Source organism: Erinaceus europaeus, chromosome 14 (genome assembly GCF_950295315.1).
Source record: "Erinaceus europaeus chromosome 14, mEriEur2.1, whole genome shotgun sequence".
Classification (NCBI taxonomy): Eukaryota; Metazoa; Chordata; class Mammalia; order Eulipotyphla; family Erinaceidae; genus Erinaceus; species Erinaceus europaeus.
This window is the reverse complement of record NC_080175.1, coordinates 4,432,441-4,441,834: the sequence shown is the minus strand read 5'-3', so window position 1 is coordinate 4,441,834 and position 9,394 is coordinate 4,432,441.

Below are 9,394 nucleotides of genomic sequence, written 5' to 3'. Positions count from 1 at the left end.
TTATTTTTTTCTTCCTCCTCCCATTTCTGGGTTTTATACGATGTTATCAAGAAAAGTCATTTACTTGGGTACAATACACAGAGCTGGCAGAGTGTGGCCTGGGTGGGTGTGAGCAAGGGGTTCCATGTCTTTAACCAACCCCACACAGCAGGAGTGTGGACAGTGTTGCCACCTGCAGCCATTCCCCACCCCCCCACACACACACAGCACACCCTGACCTGGCCAACCATGGGTGAGTAAGAAGGACCAGTGGTCCTGCTGGGACGGGGGACACAGGACAGAGCCAGGAGGCTACAGCCTCTGGCTTCACAGAGCTGTCACTCCAGGGGCCGGACACACAGCTTTGGGCAAACACTAAAGAGGGAGAAAGAGGAGAGAGGAAATGAGAAGAACCAGGAGCAGGAATGCAGAATGGAGGAAGGCGGACTTAGGGATAAACACACAGAGATGCAAGGAGGCAGGGCCCAGAAATGGCGCGCCTGGGAGAGTACACAGTTGTCATGAGGGTTCATACCCCCGCGTAGGACAGACTTCACAGGTGGGGGGGGGGGCTGTGTGTCTTTCCTCTCTCCTTTTCTCACTCTCTCTCTCTCTCTCTCTCTCCCTCTCTCTTTCTCCCCTTATCTCTGTCTTTCATCCTCTAAAATGAAATAAAAGTTTGCAAGAAGTACTGGAATCATGCAGGCTCAGAAAAAGCCCAGCAACAACCCTGGTGGCAAAATAATTTTAACTTGTAATATATATCTCACATTCACCAAGAGGATTCAAGCCCCTGCCACCAGATGGGAACACCTGCAAAGGACAAGGTTTGCGAGTGGTGGAGCGGTGTCATGGGGTTTCTCCTCTCTCTGTCTCTCTCTATCTCTTCCTCTTCTTCTTCTTCTTCTTCTTCTTCTTCTTCTTCTTATTCTTCTTCTTCTTCTTCTTCTTCTTCTTCTCTCTTTCTCTCTCTCTCTTCTTTCATCTTATAAAATAAAATAAAAGTTTTCAGGGGGTCTTGGCGTCATACAGACTCAGAATCCCCCCACCACACACAGCCCTGCCCACCCTCCATGGGCTCCCTGGGTGCTGTGCAGGGTGCTGAGAGAGGAGAGACCCCACAGCCCTGCCCACCCTCCATGGGCTCCCTGGGTGCTGTTGCAGAGTGCTGAGAGAGGAGACACCCCACAGCCCTGCCCACCCTCCATGGGCTCCCTGGGTACTGTGCAGGGTGCTGAGAGAGGAGACACCCCACAGCCCTGCCCACCCTCCATGGGCTCCCTGGGTGCTGTGCCTGGTGCTGAGAGAGGAGACACCCCACAGCCCTGCCCACCCTCCATGGGGCTCCCTGGGTGCTGTGCAGGGTGCTGAGAGAGGAGAGACCCCACAGCCCTGCCCACCCTCCATGGGCTCCCTGGGTGCTGTGCAGGGTGCTGAGAGAGGAGACACCCCACAGCCCTGCCCACCCTCCATGGGCTCCCTGGGTGCTGTGCCTGGTGCTGAGAGAGGAGAGACCCCACAGCCCTGCCCACCCTCCATGGGCTCCCTGGGTGCTGTGCAGGGTGCTGAGAGAGGAGAGACCCCACAGCCCTGCCCACCCTTCATGGGCTCCCTGGGTGCTGTGCATACTGCTTTCACATGATGCTGGGGTTCAAACCCAGGGCCTCAAAAACAGTGAGGCATGCACTCTAACCACTGAGCAACCCTCTCCCACACACTACCATCCCAGTTTCCTCAGTTCTTTGTTCTTCCCCCAATACCTAAGAGTGACTGGAGGAAGAGCACTGGGACTATTGCTTAGGATTAGAGTGTGTGTGTGTGTGTGTGTGTGTGTGTGTGTGTATCTGTGTGAGTATGTGTGTGTGTGTGTGTATCTGTGTGAGTGTGTGTGTGTGTCTGTGTGAGTGTGTGTGTGTGTGTATCTGTGTAAGTGTGTGTGTGTGTGTCTGTGTGAGTGTCTCTGTGTGTGTGTGAGTGTGTGTGTGAGTGTGTGAGTGTGTGTCTGTGTGTGTGTGTGAGTGTTTGTGTGAGTGTGTGTGTGTGAGTGTGTGTGTGTGAGTGTGTGTGTGTGTGTGAGTGTGTGTGTGTGTCTGTGTGTGTGTCTGTGTGTATGTCTGTGTGTGTGTCTGTGTGTGTGTGTCTGTGTGTATGTCTGTGTGTGTGTGTCTGTGTGTGTGTCTGTGTGTGTGTCTGTGTGTGTCTGTGTGTGTGTGTCTGTGTGTGTGTGTGTGTGTGTCTGTGTGTGTCTGTGTGTGTGTCTGTGTGTGTCTGTGTGTGTCTGTGTGTGTGTCTGTGTGTGTGTGTCTGTGTGTGTCTGTGTGTGTCTAACTCTGAGTGAGTAGAGGAATGTGCTCACCACCTGATCCCAGGAAGGAGACTAAGGACGACTAGCATGTGCTGAGATTACTTCTTTAGAGCCTGAATAAATCAGGGCAAATGAGATAGGAAGTGCAGAATAAAAATAGACAGCAGAAAGGACTGTGGCCAGAGTGGGTGGGTGTCAGGACAGAAAAGTGGGAAGAGGAGGAGAAGGAGGAGGAGCAAGAGAAGGAGAAACTGAACAAAATATCTTATTCCATGGCAACCAAGTTAGCACTGCAGCCAATGTCCGGCCCAACCGGCCTCCAGCAGCAGGGAGCGTCCTTCCTCCCGAGAGCAGCTGGTTTGTAGACTAACCCTCCAAACCACACTGTCCCTTGTCCCTGGGCCACACTGGGTGCACCTGTGACCTCTGCACTCAGAGGTCAGGGATCCAAGCTGAGCACCAGGCAGTGTCTGCTGGCTGCTTCCTGTGGGTGGAGCACAGCCAGGGGTCCTCAGGTGGACCTGCCCTTCCTCTGGTCATCTTTCCCTGGAGGGCGCCCCGACAGCCCACATTAAAATGCCTTTGACAAGGCCCCTGGCACCTGCCGCCTTCCTGCCTGCCTTTAAGCAGTAGTTAATCTCAGTCTCTAGGTGTCCCCCAGGAATGCCGGCAGCCCCGGGACGGGTCAGTCCTGCTGGCTTGGCGTTACTACCACTTCCTCATTGCTGGCCCTGCTATTCCAGGCTCCTCAGAAGCCTGGCTGCACCCTGGCTGTGCAGTTCTGCAATGGCTTCTAGAATCTTCTAGCCAAGCTGGCTCAGGCCTGAACAGGCTTCTGCTCCTGTGTCCAATGTCCTCCCGCGCCTGGGCACAGAGCCCTCCTGAGGTCCCTGGGCCTCCAGTGTGACTCTGGGGGCCTGTGACTTCCTGGCACCAGTCAGAAAGGGATCCCAGGCTGTGCGGGCAGCTGGAGAGCAAGCCCAGACCATCACAGGGGGCACCTGAGGTCCACATCACATCCACCCTACGGAGTGTGGTCATTGCTAACCAGAATGCTTCCCAGGACATCTGGAGGTGCAGGGGATGTGGGTGGGGCTAACGGGGAGGCAGGACTGTGGTGGGGACTGGGGGCCTGGAGCAAAGAAGCCACTCAGCACCTGTGCCTGTAATGGAATGTTCTAGATTCAGGTCCTGGCTTGTAAGAACAAAGCAGTCAAGTCATCACGTTGTCTCACTCAAAACACAGAGACACGCACACACAGAGAGACACGCATGCACAGTCACACACACCTACACAGACACACACACATGCACACACAGAGACACAAACAGCACTCACACCAGAGCACAGGGACTGCGTGCTTCCAAGCCCAAGGGAAATCCTGCTTTGCAATGACTATCTTTCTTTCTTTCTTCTCCTTCTCCTCCTCCTCCTCCTCCTCCTCCTCCTCCTCCTCCTCCTCCTCCTCCTCCTTCTCCTCCTCCTTCTCCTTCTCCTTCTCCTTCTCCTCCTTCTCCTTCTCCTTCTCCTGCTCCTTCTCCTTCTCCTTCTTCTTCTTCTTCTTCTTCTCCTTCTTCTCTTTCTCCTTCTTCTTCTCCTTCTCCTTCTCCTTCTCCTTCTTCTTCTCCTTCTTTTTCCCTCCGGGGTTATTGCTGGGGCTTGATGCCGGCACTATGAATCCACTGCTCCTGATGGCCATTTTGTCTATTTTATTGAAGAGGATAGAGAGAAGTTGAGAGAGGAGGTGGGAAATAGAGAGGGAAAGAGAAAGAAAGACACCTGAAGACCTGGTTCACCACTTGTGAAATGGATCCCCTGCAGGTGGGGAGCCAGGGTCTCAAACACAGATCCTTGCATGGAAGGGTCCTAGTGTTTAGTACTATGTGCACTTAACCAGAAGTGTCACTGCCCGGCCTCTGCAGAGACTATCCCCCCCATTCCGAGGTCTCTCTAGCTTTGAACTTCCTCACTATGTGTGCTTAACCCAGTGCGCTACCGCCCAACCCCCTGAACTTTCTGTGTCTGTGTCTATGTGTCTGAGTGTGTGGGGGGATGTGTGTGTGCATCTGTCTGTGTGCATGTGTGTGTCTCCTATGTGTGTGTCTGTGTCTGTGTAAGTGTCTGAGTGTATGTGTTCATGTGTAGTCTCTGGCTGAGTGTGCTTGTGTGTCTGTGTGTATGTGTGTGTGTGTGTGTGTGTGTGTGTGTGTGTGTGTGTGTGCGTGCATGCATATGTGTGTGTTCTCAAGAGTTCAGAAGCTCCTGAAATGGTGAAACATTTGGCCTCCCCTCTCTCTACCAGACTGTGCCTTGGAGCAGACACTGACTTAACTGCTCGGCACTGGAACATAGCGCCTGCATGCCCAACACCCCAGACATCCAAGGGGAGGTTCCCAGCACCACATATGCCGGAGGTGAGCAGTGGACGCACACTCTCATAAATAGATGAAGGGAGAGGGGACCCGGAGGGTAGCTCAGCACATTCAAGCATAGCACTCGCAAGTCACGGAGACAGGAAGCGGGGCGAGCCCTGCAGCTGCCTTCAGCATGGTGGGGCCCAGCCCAGCCCTGGGTCGAGCACATGGCAAAGCCACACACTGTTCCGGTGAGCTATTTCCCTGGCCCTGCTCGTGTGTCTCAGCCTCAGAGGCCTCAGGTTCAGTCCCAGTTCCTGCTGCATGCCAGGGCTGAGCTGTGCTCTGACCACTTTTTCTCTGTCGCACACACAAAAGAAGAAGGAATGAGCGAGACAGTGAGTCAATGCTGCTCTGATGGCTGAACCATTTCAGGGGTCCCTTCTGGGGGTGGGGGGGGCTGTCCAGCTCAAGTTCACTCGGCAGCCCCTTTGATGGGATGCGTGGGCAGGGAGGGGAGAACAGGAAGGGGAGATGGAGGGGGGAGCAGGCAGGGAGAGGGCTGGGAAAGGGAGATGGAGGGGAGGGACCTCCACTTCCTGAAACCAAGTGATTTGGAGCCTGGAGTCAGACTTCAGGAAGCTTGTGGGGTGGAGGAGGGTGAGTGAGAATGGGTCCACCTGCTCACCAGATGCTCACACACCCACTGAAAGAACCTCTCCCACTGATAGTAAACCTCCACTGGGCAGTGCCCTCACCAGAAGGGACGAGACTGTCACAAATGCCATCAGAAAGTGATGCGCTTGTTTGTTTTTTGGGTTTTTTTTGGGGGGTGCTCTTTTTCTTACAAAAGTAAAAAATTCTGGGGGGGATAGATTTTAAGCTCATTCATAGGGGGGTAGGCATAGATCTATGGTGGTGGGAACTGTGTTCATCTATACTCCCATTAATCTAATTAATTAATTAAGTTTTAGAAAATGCTGCGCTCCGGAGTCAGTCCTCACACCACTGCAGCTCGCTCCTTCTGACTGGGGTCTGAAGACTGGAGTCTGAAGACAGCCAGCAGAGCCCAGCCTCACTCTTCCTCCTCCTCTGCCTCCTCCTTTCATATTTTCTGTTTATTTGTTTGTTTGTTTGTTTGTTTGTTTTTGGATAGAGACATAGAGAAAACTTGAGAGGGAAGGGTGAGATAGAGAGGAGTAAAGAGAGACACCTGCAGTCCTGCCTCACCACTCATGAAGCTTCCCCTGCAGGTGAGGACTGGGGGCTTGTACTGTAATGTGTTTGCTCAGCTGGGTGCACGGCCACCTGACCCCCACCTCAGGTTTCCTTCTCACTGTCCCCTTCTGTGCGCAGCTGTGATGACCTTCAAGAGCCACTGGGAAAAGCCCGTTCACAGTGGTAGACAGGGCCCTCCATGTGCCGGGTGCTGGTCCTCTGACTCAGTTCCCCGCTGAGACCAAAGAGAGAGGAACATCCAAGCCCCGTCATGCAGAAGTGGGAGTCTGGCACTGTCCCCTCTTCTTCTTCTAGCGTTTGCCCTTCTTCCGTAGCCAGTCAACAGGTCAGGTTGAAAGCTGTCAGGAGCTGCTTGTTGCTGGCTTTGAAAGTGACTGGGATCCATGTGGATTCAGTCGGCTAGGAAGGATCGTCAGTTTCCCCAATAAATGGGTACTAACGGGATGCACCACGAGAAGGTTGATCCAATGCATCCCACCCCTCTGATGCCACCTGTTGCTCACATAGCTGGGAACCCCCCCACACACACACACACACACACACACTCACAGCCTGGGGACCCAAACCCAGGCAGCCTGGCTCTGTATTCTGAGCATCCTATTATGTGAGAGACACAAAGCTGGTCCTGGGGACACGGTAGCAAAGGAAGGGAACAGGCCCCATGCTGGAGGGGGAGCATCACCGTAGGGATACACAGCAACGCCCCATGGATGAGTGCGTGCACTGTGCAGAGGGAGGACCAGGAGGAGGGTAACGCAAAGCCAGCTGGGAAATGCTGCAGAAACATTGTCCTGGGCTAAGCCATTGTCGCCGTGGGCTGATGGAATAGCTCCCTTGGACTGGGCCTTGCTGTGCTTTGTGATCCAGGTTTGGGCCTAGCCCCCAAGGGACTGAAGGAAACTATAATGCTATGTCCTCTCTCTCTCTCTCTCTCTCTCTCTCTCTCTCTCTCTCTCTCTCTCCTCTTCTCTATCCCTCTCTCTCTTTCTGTCTCCCTCTCTCTCCCTCTCTCCTCTCTATCCTTCTCTCTCCCTTTTTCTTCCTCTCTCTCCCTCTCTCTCTTCCCCTCTTTCTCTCTTTCTCTCTCTCTCCTCTCCATCTCTCCTCTCTATCCTTCTCTCTCCCTTTTTCTTCCTCTCTCTCCCTCTCTCTCTTCCCCTCTTTCTCTCTTTCTCTCTCTCTCCTCTCCATCTCTCCTCTCTATCCTTCTCTCTCTCCCTCTTTCTTCCTCTCTTTCCCTCTCTCTCTTCCCCCTCTCTTTCTCTTTCCCTCTTTCTCTCTCTCTTTCTGTCTCCCTCTCTCCCTCTCTCCTCTCTCTCCCTCTCTCTCCCTCTCTCTCTCTCTCTCTCTCTCTCTCTCTTTCTCTCTCCTCTCCCTCTTGCCTTCTCTTTTCCCTTCTGTTCTCCCTCTCTGTCTCTATCTAAGAAACAAAAGTCATTGTTCTCAGGAAACAGGTACAGAAGAATAAGGATGGGGTTCAGGTGGTAGCACACTGGTCGAACACACTCATGACAGTGCACAAGGACCCAGGTTAGAGGTCCTGGTCCCCACCTGCAAGGGAAAAGTTTCACAAGTGGTGAAGCAGTGTTGCGGATGTTTGTCTTTCTCTCTCCCTCTTTACCTTCCCTTCCCTTCACTATTTCTGGCTGCTTCTATCCAATAAATAAATAAAGACAATTTAAAAAAATTAAGAAAATAAGAAGGATTCAGGTGTGAGATGACATGGTAACAGAGGATGCAGATCATGTGTGGACCAAAGACAGGCTTGGTTATGGATTGATAAATAAATGGACTGGAGACACAGCAGATGCTTCTGCAAAAAAAAAAAAAAAAAAAAAACTTCCATGCATAAGACTTGGAGGTTCTGGATTCAGTCTCCAGAACCACCATAAGCCAGAGCTAAACTTGTAAGAGAGAATCCACAAGCAGCAAAACTCCCCTCTGGGTCTCACCAAAAAGCGTCAACTTTTCCACAGACCATTTGAATCTTGGCAAATTTTATGAAAAGAGAGGGATTTCCGTACCATAGCAACTCCACCATGCATCCATTCAGCACAGGACTGTGAATACCTAGCACCTAGTACCTAGCACAACACTGAGCTGGTCACCTCCGCCCCTGTGAACACCTCCACCCACCTCAGGGTGGGAAGACACGGCTCCAGGACCAGGTGCCAGGCAGTGACGCCCCTACTGCTGTGGGTTTGAACAGGGATCCACAGGGCCATCAAGTGACAGTCTCCCAGAGGTCAGGCTAGACACTTGGCCTCACTCTTGGGCTAGTTCCCAGCTCTCATTAATCCCTGGAGATTATATGAACAAATCTCACACGCTGATTTAGTTTGTTTTCCAACGAATCAAAGATCATGATTGCCAGCCTTTGTGAAAGCGCCTTTTGGGTGGCGGGGGGAGAGGGAGAAAGTCTTCAAAAAACAACCTCACATAACAGTGAAAATCCACTCAAAATAGATCTCAAAAATCACTCTGATTCACAAACATCCTCTTTTTGGAAGTCTTGTGCCCAGATGTTGGCCAGTTGCACACAGCCGGTGCAGCCAGCACCTCCCGCCTCTGGGGGTGCTGTTCCTGGGAGCACTTTGAGCTCTGAGAACCCATGCACATGCCACCCTGTGATAGATAACACCAGGCTTTGCTTGTTCTGGACCCAGCCATTTATCACTTAGTAATTGACAATCTGTCAGATCTCCACTCTAGAAATTGGAGATGGAGACGTAAATAAGGGCCAGGGGTGGCGCACCTGATTGAGCACACACATCAGCACACACAAGGACCCAGGGTCAAGGCTCGGGTCCCCACCTGCAGGGGGAAAGCTTTACAAGCAGTGAAGCAGGTCTCTCTCTTCCCCTTCCCACTCAATTTCTCCCTGTCTCCATCCAAAATAAATTAATAAAAAATTTTTAAAAGAAGGTCTTTAAAAGGTGGTCCGGGAGGTGGTGCAGTGATAAAGCTTTGGACTCTCGAGCATGAGGTCCTGAGTTCGATCCCCTGCAGCACATGTGCCAGAGTGATGTCTGGTTCTTTCTCTCTCTCCTCCTATCTTTCTCATGAATAAATAAACCTTTAAAAGAAAGAAAGAGAGGAAGGAAGGAAGGAAGCAAGGAAGAAAGAAAGAAAGAAAGAAAGAAAGAAAGAAAGAAAGAAAGAAAGTATTTAAAACGAGAGAAGTAAATAAAATTCATAGGGGCACTGGGCAGCGGTGTGCCTGGTTGAGTGCCCATAATACCATGTGCAAAGACCCAGGTTCAAGTCCCTGGTCCCCTCCTGCAGGTGGGGAATTTCATGGCAGTCATGTTCCAGGGAGAAGATGAGCATTGACTGGAAGGAAGTCAGGACAGAAAAAGGGGAAGAAAGTACAAGGCAGGTAGCTGTGTAGACCATCCCCCCACCCCGGAGAGAGAGACAGAGACAGAGACCCATCAGAGGAAGAGCAGGACCCTCAGGGGATGAGCTTCAGCCTTTGTCTCCAGAGTTCACATCTGCCTCCATCTGCATGTTGTG